General features: G+C 39.1%; 1 protein-coding gene across 1 annotated transcript in view; it reads left to right on the top strand.

Moving 5' to 3' along the window:
- The window catches only part of LOC108294373 (coagulation factor VIII-like), an 87,869-nt gene that overhangs the window by 56,260 nt on the left and 23,118 nt on the right, over window positions 1-8,491 (top strand). The window lies entirely within an intron of this gene.

Here is an 8,491-nt window from a genome sequence, read left to right as displayed (position 1 = left end):
TCCTGAAACACGAGAAAGACATAAATATCTAGACACAAGAAGGTCTTAGAACACTAAACAGATTCAACCCAAATCAGACTGCCCCAAGGCAAATAATAATCTAGTTCTCAAATGTCAAGGATAAAGAGAGGATCCTAAAAGCAAGAGATAAGAATCAAATCACATATAAAGGACCTCTAATTTTCCTGGTAACAGACTTCTCAGTGAAAACTATACGGGTCAGGATGGAGTAAAACAACATTTTTAAAGTGTTCAAAGAAAAAACCTACAAATTTTGTATCCAGCAGAATTATTCAAATATGCCAGAGAGAGAAAGTCTTTTCCAGACAAACAAAAGCTGAGAGAGTTCACCACTACTGGGCTCGTCTTGCAAGAAATGCTAAAGAGTTCTACAATCTGAAAAAAAAAAGAATACTAACATGCAAAAGAAAATTTTTCATGTATAAAAACTACTGGTAGGTAAAATTTTACCAGTAGGTAAATTAAATACATGGACACACTCAGAATACTCTATTATTTGTGGTGTGCAATCCAATTATAACTCTAGTATGAAGCCCAAAGGATAAATCTATCAAAAACTATAATAATTACAGCAACCTATTATGATATAGGTAATATAAAAGTATGTAAATTGAGCAACTAAAAGTCAAAATGTGAGGGGTATGAAGTTAAAGTGTAGATTTGTGTGTACGTGTGTGTGTTTTCTGCCTTTGTTTCTATTCTTTTTTTGTGATCTAAGATAAGTCTTCATTTCTTTAAATTTGCTTGTTATATCTATGAGATGTGTTTTGTAAGCCTCATGGTAATCACAGCACAAAAACCTATAAGAGATTCACTAAAAATAAAAAGCAACAGATTAAAACATGTTACCAGAGATAATCACTCAGCCACAAAAGAAGGCAGTAAGAAATGAAGGAAGGAAGAAAGGAGTCCCAAAACAACCAGAAAACAAGCAACAATGTGGCAGTAGTAAGTTCTTACTTATCAATAATTGCACTGAATAGAAATGGTCTCAGTTCTCCAATTAAAAAGCATACAGTGAGCCCAGCGTGCTGGCTCACGCCTGTAATCCTAGCACTTGGGAGGCCGAGTGGGCGGATCACCCGAGGTCAGTAGTTTGAGACCAGCCTGGCCAACATGGTGAAACCTCGTCTCTACTAAAATTACAAAAAAACTGGCCAGGCGTGGTGGTGCACATTTGTAGTTCCAACTACTCTGGAGGCTGAAGCAGGAGAATCACTTGAATCCGGGAGGCAGAGGTTGCAGTGAGTGGAGATCGCGCTACTGCACTTCGGACTGGGAGACAGAGTGAGACTCCGCCTCAAAAAAAAAAAAAAAAAGAAAAAGAAAAAGAAAAGAAAAAAGCATAGAGTGGCTGGATGGATAAAGAAACAAGATTCAACTATATACTGCTTTAAAAAAAACCTTCTACACCAGCAAAGACACACATAGACTGGAAGTGAAGATATTCCATGCAACTGGAAAGCAAAAAGGAGCAGAAGTAGCTATACTTATATCAGATACAATAGGCCACAAACCAAAGACTGTAAAGAAAAACAAAGAGGGTCACTATATAATGATAAAGGGGTCAATTCAGCAAGAGGCTATAACAGTTATAAATATCTATATACCCAAAACAAGACCTCCCAAGTATATAAAGCAAGCATTAATAGATCTAAAGGGAGAGATAGATTGCAATACAATATTAGTAGGGGACTTAACACCCCAGTCTCAGTAATGGACAGATCATCCAGACAGAAAATCAATAAACAACGGAGTTAACGCTACACGCTAGATCTAATAGTCCTAACTTACATTTACTGAACATTTTACCTAACTGCTGCAGAATACACATTCTTTTCATCAGGACACAAAACAGTTTCCAGAATACACCATATCTAAGGTCACAAAACAAGTCTGTAAAAATTCAAAAAAATAGAAATTGTATCAAGTATCTTTTCTGAGCATTGTGAAATAAAACTAAAAATCAATAACAAGAGGAACTTCAGAAAATACATAAAAACACAAAATTAAGTGACATGCTCCTGAATGGCCAATGGATAAATGAAGGAATTAAGAAGTAAATTTTAAAATGTATTGAAAAAAATGAAAATGGAGATACATCACACCGAACTCTAAGGCATACAGCAAAAGCAGTACTAAGAGGGATGTTTATAACAATAAATGCCTATATAGAAAAAGTAGAAAGACTGCAAATAAACAACATAATGATGTACTTCAAGGAACTAGAAAAGCAAAAAGGAAACAAATTAGTAGAAGGAAATACATAAGGGTCAGAGAAGAAATAAATGAAATTGAGAGTAAAAAATATTTAGAAGATCAATGACACAAAAAGTTGGTTTTTTGAAAAAATAAACACAATTAAGAAATCTTTAGCCAGACGACTATGAAAAAAAGACACAAGGATCAAATAAATAAAATCAGAAATGAAAAAGGAGACATGACAACGGAGACCTCAGAAATACACAGAATCATTAGAGACTATTATGAGCAACCATATGCCAACAAATTGGAAAACCTAGAAGAAACAGATAAATTTCTGGATATGTACAACCAACCAACATTGAACCATGAAGAAATAGAAAACCTCAACCAACCAATAATGAGTAATGAGATCAAAGCTGCAATAAAAAGTCTCCCATTCCGTGCCCCCCCCAAAAAAAATCCCAGGATGTGATAGATTCACTGCTGAATTGTACCAAACATTCAAAGAAAAACTAATACCAGTCCTACTCAAACTCTTTGAAACGATTTTAGAGAAAGAATCACTTCCAGCCTAATTAAACATGGCCAGCATTACCCTCATACAACAACAAAAAAAGAAAACTGCAGGCCAATATCACTGATGAACATAGATACAAAAATCCTTAACAAAATACTAGCAAACATAGATACAAAAATCCTTAACGAAATATTAGCAAACTGAATTCGACAACACATTAAAAATATAATTCACCATTATCAAGTGGGATTCATCCCACAGATACAGGAATGATTCAATGGCACAAATCAATACATGTGATACATCATATTAATAGAATGAAGAACAAAAACGATATGATTATTTCCTTTTTTTCTTGTTGTTGAGACAGAGTCTTCCTTGGTCACCCAGGCTGGAGTGCAATGGTGCGATCTCGGCTCACTGCAACCTCTGCCTCCTGGGTTCAAGTGATTCTCGTGCCTCAGCTTCCCGAGTCGCTGTGACTACAGACAGAGGCCACCACACCCAGCTAATTTTTCTATTTCTAGTAGAGACAGGGTTTCACCATGTTGGCCAGGCTGGTCTTGAACTCCTGACCTCAAGTGATCTACCCACCTTGGCTTCCCAAAGTGCTAGGATTACAGGCTGATTATTTCAATCGATTCTACAAGCCATTTGATAAAATCAACATCCTTTTATGATGAAAACTTTCATCAACATGAATATAGAAGAAACATACCTCAAAATAATAAAAGTCATTCATGAGAAACACATGGCTAACATTATACTGAATGTGGAAAAATCAAATGCCTTTCCTCTAAAGACTCGAATAAGAGAAGGATGCCTACTTTCACCGCTTTTATTCAACATAATTAGTGGAACTCCTGTACTCCTGCACAGAGCAGTTAGGCAAGAGAAGTAAATACAGGACATCCAAATTGGAAAGGAAGAAGTCAAATTATTTCTTTTCTTTTTTTTGTTTTGTTTTGTTTGGGACAGAGTCTAACTCTTTCACCCAGGATGGAGTGCAGTGGGCACGATCTCTGCTCACTGCAACCTACACCTCCCAGGTTCAAGCGATTCTCCTGCCTCAGCTTCCTGACTAGCTGGGATTACAAGCTTGCGCCAAAACACCCAGCTAATTTTGTATTTTTAATAGAGACAGGGTTTCCCTATGTTGGCCACTCAAGTCTTGAACTGCTGACCTTGTGATCTGCCCACCTTGGCTGCCCAAAGTGATGGGATTATAAGCATGAAGCACCATGTCCGGCCATCTACATATATTTTTTGCATTCATAATATACCTAGATTTTTCTTAATTTTTTGATATTTTTAGCCTATGCAGTTCATGTGAAAGTTTTTTCAAATTGTCACAAATTTCCCCCAAAAATTTCAGAATATTTACTGAAAAAAAAACTGCATATAAGTGGACTCATGCAGTTCAAACCTGCGCTGTTCAAGAGTCAACTGTATATTTTGAAACAGATTTTAAAATCAAGAAATTATAGGAAAAGGTTAAGAATTAAAAGATATGAATATTCATATTAAAATTGTCCATCAAGAGCTTCTGCGTAGCTGAACTCTCCAGCCATTGCTGGAGAGTGGCTGGCCTGACGCCCAGTCCCACATACCCTTCCCCATGTATGCATCTCTTCCATCTGGTGTTAATAAAAAAGGTTGTTGATGGCTGAAATATAAGGACACTGTGGTCTACTAGATAAAGCTTGAGGAGAGGGGTTGCGGCTTGTATTGTCTTCTTTCCAGGCCTTCATCTCCAGATGTCTAGTTGAAATAGTGCATGCTGGGAGCAAAATGGTGGAGTCGGACTCTTCAGCAATCATCTCCTCACAGAAACATCTAGTTAACAACTTGATGCGTGAAATTACCTTCACAAGAGCTAAGGCAACCCGAACCCATGAGCAAGATTGTGAAGCCCTTTTGGACTGCAAAGACGAATAAAACCATAGTTGGACGTTAAGGGGATTGGTTGTTTATGACTGCAGTACCACAGGCAGAAAGTAACCATGGATCCATGGTTTTTACACCGGAAAAAAAGTGAGCCGGAGGCAGACATTTGTCTTCTCCACCATCCTAGGTCGTTCTATAGGAGACTCATTCCTGCATCAGCTCATGGGGAGTACTTCGAGTATGAACTGGGTTGAACCACCTAAAGTCAGCTACGAACAAAGAAAGGGGGCGGGGCTAGTGGCAGCAAGCGAGTAGAATTTGGCGGTGGCTCTCCATCCCTGCCAGAGGAAATGCCACATCAGAGAGACTGTTTGTGGGCACTCTGCAGTTGGAAGTATGGTTCACAGATCCTCTGGACTTGAGAGCGTCACTGGCTCTCCCATGTGGCCTTGGTGCCCTCTGTGGACCTCCCATGGGCCCATCCAGCCTGGACACTGCATTACTAGCAGAGCCAACATGAGACTTGCGTCTAATCTGGGCTTATGGCCCCCTCTAGTGTTAAAATGAAATACAACAGTCAGTCCATTCACTTTTTATTTGATAAAGTCTCACTCTGCTGCCTGGGCTGGAGTGCGGTGGTGCAGTCATAACTCACTGCAGTCTCGAACTCCTGGGCTAACACGGTCCTCCCACCTCAGCCTCCAGAGTGGGACTACAGGTGTGTGCCACTATGCTTGGCTAAATTTTTGTATTTATGTGGTGTGTGTGTGTGTATAAATTGGGATATTACTGTGTTGCCCAGGCTGGGCTCGAACTCTTGGCCTAAAGCAATCCTCCAGCCTCAGCCTCCTAAAGTGCTAGATTACCAGCAGGAGCCACCACACCCAGCCCCACTCAATTTCTAAATGAGCTCACTGAATTAGAGCAGTCACAAACAAACCCAGACTGTTAAGACGAGAATAAATAGCTAATTCTTCAATGTGCACATCTACAAAGAATAAAAATAGCCTAAGAAAGATGGTCTCACCAAATGAACAAAAAATGGTGCCAGGGACTAACCCTAAAGACATTCAGGTAAATAATCTGGTAGACAAAGATTTCAAAATAGCTATTTTAAGAAAGCTCAGCAAACTTTTATAAAATACAGATAAACAATTCAGAAATTTATCAAAGAAATTTAACAGAGACATTGAAGGAATAAAAAACATTAAATACAATTTCTGGAACTGAAAAGTTTAATAAAAAATGAGAACTGCAATATAGGGCACAGCAACAGAATTGATCAGGCAGAAGAAAGAATCAGTGAGCTCAAAGACAGGCTATCCAAAAATACAATCAGAAGGGGCTTCAGTATGGTTGACTAGATGCATCTGGTGCTTGCCTCTTCCGTAAAGAGGAACCAAAATAATAAGTAGATAATTATACTTTGAATAGGTCATCTAAGAAAGAACACTAGAATTCAACAGAGAAGTGACAAGAAGCACTGAAAGCAAGGGAGGAGGGAGAAATAAGTCCCGTTTCCATGGGATTGCCTGGGAGTCTGGAACAGCTTTGTAATATGGGAAAACAGTAAGAGACCTTAGGGTTCCTCATTTTCACCAAGGACTCTTGCAATCCTAGCCACAGGAGAGCCTTGTTCTTTCATAGTGCAGAGACTAGCGTAGGGAGTTGCCTAAAGACCATGTGAAGGCATTGCAACAGAAAGCTCACGCTGGGGTCTATAAATGTCCCAAGCAGCTTTCAGCACAGCACCATTTTGAGAGCACAGCCCACACATCCTGCTCAGCTATAATGGCCATTGCTTAGGCAGGAGCCCTGAGCAGTGACCCTGCCCCACCCTGCAGAGGAGTGCCCATGCATTTTCACATGCTCCAAGAACAAATTACAGTACCTACAACCACTGCTGCTGCAGGCTACTGTGGGGCCAAAACACCAGTGAAGCTTGTGCTCCCAAGCTGCCTGTCTACAGCGGCTGCCCTGCAACCTCAGCATTTTGCTAGTGACCTGGGTATCACCCCACCCCTGCATAGCACAACTAGCACCTCATACACCACCAAGGAGCCTGAGGGAAGCTTCACCTGGCCCAACTCTACCTGCCCCCAGTACCCAAGCATACCATCCAGGGGCCTAGGGATCACTTAGCCCTGTCCACCACTGATGGCACCTGAGCACCTCCTGGGATCTGAGGTCAGGCCCACTCAACCTGCCACTACTGCCACAGTTACCACTTACTGCATGCACCACTTGAGGGTCTGGGGACTGGCCCATGCAATCCATAGCAGGCACCACTAACACCAGCACAGATCACTTGAGATTCAGAAGGTTGTCTCATTACTACTATTGCCATCAACCATGCCACTTCTGCTGCCCAGAAACTTAAAAACCCACCCACCCACCTGATCCATCAATACCATTTCTGGCACCCAAGTAAACCACTTAGAGGCTCACAAATCAACCTGCCTGGACCTAACACCAGTGCAATCATATGCCACCATGGTACCCCAAAGACAAGCACACTTGGCTCACTGCTGCCACCACTGGGGCTTGAAGACAGGCCTACCTGCATCCCAGTTCTCAGCAAAATTTCACCACAGCCTCCACTAATAACTATGCCCTAAGCCATTGAGAAAATCACAAATATAGCTGATGCTATTTAGAGTCTTATACAGAGACTACTATATTCACCCAGAATCAAAACCAAAGTGTGTACTCAAGCAACACCATATATACATCTTCAGGAAAAAGTTCTTTCCTACAAAAGCAAATTTAAAAAATTGGAAGAAGTGATTATTACACCACTTGAAATTAAGGAAATATGACACTCCAAAGGAGCACAATAATTCTGAATGTGAAAAATTAAGGAAATATGACACTCCAAAGGAGCACAGTAATTCTGTAGCAATATTTCCAAATAAAAAAATTTAAGATGGGTACAAAAAAATAGAAAGAATGAAAAAGACGTGCTATCTGACAGCACAACAGGGTGACTATAGTTAACAATAACTTAATTGTACATTTTAAAATCATTTACAGTATAAGTGGATTGTAACTCAAAGGATAAGTGCTTGAGGGTATAGATACCCCATTCTCCATGATGTGTTTATTTCACATCATGAGCTGTATCAAAACATCTCATGTTCCCCATAAATATACACATCAACTATGTACCCAAGAAAATTTAAAAAATAAAATCATAGTTTATAAGCAAAACAGTAAATGTGACCTCTGGTTTTTAAGTAAACTGGCTAAAATCTCTTCAAAAATTTATGAAATTCTGGAAAAACTAATTCCAAATTTTGATACTAAAGAAACTCAGCGAGATACAAGAGACTCCTGAAAAAAATACAAAGAACACAGAAAAACAATTGAGGATATGAAACAGAAATTTACCAAAGAGATAGATACCAAAAAAGAACCAAACTAACTTTCTGGAACCAAAGAATTCATTGAATGAAATACAAAATACATTTGAAAGGTTCAACAATAGACTGATTCAAGCAGAAGAATATCAGAACTGAAATGCAGATCTTTTGAAATAACCCAATTAGACAAAAATAAAGAAAAAAATAAAAAAGAATGAGCAAAGATTTCATGACATATTAGGCACTATAAAGTGACCAAATATTTGAAACTTCAGTGTCCCAGAAGGCAAAGAGAAAATGAAGAGGTTAAAAACCCTATTTAATGAAGTATTAGATGAAAAATTTCCAAGTCTACCAAGATATTTAGACATCCAGATAAAGAAGGCTCAAAAATACCCAAATAAATACAATGCAAAAAGGTCTTCTCCAGGGCACATTGTAGTCAAACTGTCAAAAGTCAATGAGAAACATTTAAAAACAGCAAGAAAAAAGCATATAG

The sequence above is a fragment of the Cebus imitator genome, unplaced genomic scaffold, assembly GCF_001604975.1.
Source record: "Cebus imitator isolate Cc_AM_T3 unplaced genomic scaffold, Cebus_imitator-1.0 Scaffold576, whole genome shotgun sequence".
Lineage (NCBI taxonomy): Eukaryota > Metazoa > Chordata > Mammalia > Primates > Cebidae > Cebus > Cebus imitator.
This window is presented reverse-complemented; position numbering and strand designations above follow the sequence as displayed.